Here is a 2,500-nt window from a genome sequence, read left to right on the forward strand (position 1 = left end):
TTTCAGGGCTACGAGATTCTGTTGTGTTTTTATACGCCCTTTACCCTTAACAGGTTTACCCAATTTTGTATTCTTGAATATGTTAATAGTGGATATTGCATGCACTAATTACAATTTGCAGAGGATCTAGAAGACAAAGGTACAGTGCAGGGTTATGACCAATGTTCCCTCTAAGCTGCGCGATTAAGCTAGATTTTTCAGACCGCACATTTTTTTTTTTTAGTGGTTAAAAATCTGAGCATCGGGAAGTAGGCTAGGTAATAAACATTTAAAATACTGACATGTCTGACAACCAAGCCGGATGTGCGTTAGAATGTTTACATACAAAATGTCCTTTAGCTCTCTTTGCGGGCTCTGCTCCAGCAGTTATAGGCTACCATGGCGAAAAGAAAGGCAGAGCAGGTGCCCCAGAAAAAGGTCTGCCTAACGATTAAACATGAGTGGATAGATGAAATAGTCCAAACTGAGGTAGGATAAAACTTTCAGACGTATTTACATATGAAGAAAGGAGGGCATGATCTGCAAATTCTGCTCGGAGGCCAATGCGAAAAGAGAGTTCGCTGGTGGGAAAACATGCAGTAAACTAACACAAGTGACATTATTCTGTTTCTCCGTAAAATTTGTGAGCACTTGGATGCCCGCTTCCCTGAAAATGAGCTGCTGCCTTTGAGCAAGATACGTTGGGTCGTGCATTTTGTCAATTTGATCATGGTTTGAATGACGTGATCAATCTGGCGAAAAGGTTCGAAGCGCTTCTGGAGGAAGCATAATATGCGGTCCCGGGACGCATGTCAACAATACAACGAATTCAAGTTCATGGTTAATGAAAAAAAGGAAAAGCGGACTGCTTAAGTCATTTTCTGATATTGTAACCTGGTCGCTGAAAAGTGAGCTTTTTCCAGATCTGGTACAACTTCTTGACATTTGTGGCACATTCCAAGCATCTAGTGTGAACACTGTTTCAGTCTAATAAATATCACTAAAACAAAGTCGTGAGGCGAGAGAAGATTCGAGGAAGAAATTTCCAATATTTTCAATTAGACCTATTAGGTCTTATAGATCAAAGTGATCTTGATTACTGCAACAACATTTTGACATATGTTTAGTCAGAAAGATGTCTCTTCCATAGGCCTGCAGACAAGATGAGCCACACAGCCAGATATAGGTCTATCTCCCTCAATGAAATTCATATGACTTGTTTTGTAGGCTAGTTTGTTACAAACCACTCCAGTTATTAAATTATTTATAAAGGCTACCTTTATGAAAAATTACACCATAATTACTATATTTCTTGTAAAGCACTGCATTAGCATTTTTCTTTAAATGAAGTTCCACTTAAATGTTGTACCTGCTGAGAAATGACTAAACACCTTGGATACTTTTCTTTGGTATATATATATAAATATATATCATTATCATTCATAACCAGTGAACCAGTCATAACCTCCCTAAACCTTTTTTATTTTCAACCAAAGATCCTTTAAGTTCAACTTAACTGACTGGTAAAACACCATCAATAAAATGTTCCAAAGTTCAGCCATTATAAAGGATATTGAATAAATATCAACCTTTTAGACATATTGATGCATTTGCTGTCATCTCTTTGAAAACCTATTGCTAACGCAGGCTCGTGGTCATTTTCGGCAGGTCGCGTGGTTTACGAACTGCTCACAGTGCTGAAATGTGCGCTCAGAATAAAAAATATTTGCTCAGTGCTGAAAAAAATTAGAGGGAACATTGGTTATGACTCATTTGTCCGACTTCCCATGTTTTACAAAAAGGAACGGCGCCACAATTTCCACCAGTGGCCAAAACCAATATTACGTGTTCCATCTCAACAACCTGACACTCAAATCCCCCCCAAAATGATTCATGAATTAACACTAATCACATGGCACTTTTTCTGCTTCTCCGCATTAGTGGAGTTTGCATCACAACAGTGCTACTTATTTATTTACATTCTGACCGGTATACATGTGTAAAGAGTCAAAGACATTGTATCGAACCACACAATTCAATGTGGTTTATTTTAACATCCCTAGTGTCTACATGGGTATGTTAGGGCGGTAACTTTTTTCCAAAGTCAAGTTTGAAGAAGATTTAACAAATCCATACATTGTCCGAATTGATTTAAATGCAACCCACACATAACCATGAGTAGTCAATTTAGAAAATAGCAAATTCTCTGGTAACGGCTAAATTTACAATTATAAATTGACATCTGGAAAGTGTAAAGTATTGTTGAGAATAAACCGTTATTATGCGCTACCCGGTATGTTTAATGTCAATGACAATTCCCTGACCAAGAGAAAACGTATCTCGAAATCTAAAACGTTAACTAATAGCACAGTTAGATAATGCTTGTGTGTTCTTTACCTGTGCCTGTGCATTTATCACCTGTGCCTATGTGCCTTCATTGCCTGTGCCTGTGTGCATGTATTACGCGTGCTTGTGTGCGTGTATTACGCGTGCTTGTTGTGTGCGTTTATAACCCGTGCAT

At 38.2% G+C, this 2,500-nt stretch overlaps 1 protein-coding gene across 2 annotated transcripts in view; it reads right to left on the reverse strand.

Annotated features, from left to right (window-relative positions):
* camta2 (calmodulin binding transcription activator 2) overlaps positions 1-2,500 on the reverse strand; it is a 44,766-nt gene that overhangs the window by 2,631 nt on the left and 39,635 nt on the right. The gene's annotated exons all lie outside the window — the stretch shown is intronic.

This window comes from Sprattus sprattus (genome assembly GCF_963457725.1).
Source record: "Sprattus sprattus genome assembly, chromosome: 5".
Classification (NCBI taxonomy): Eukaryota; Metazoa; Chordata; class Actinopteri; order Clupeiformes; family Clupeidae; genus Sprattus; species Sprattus sprattus.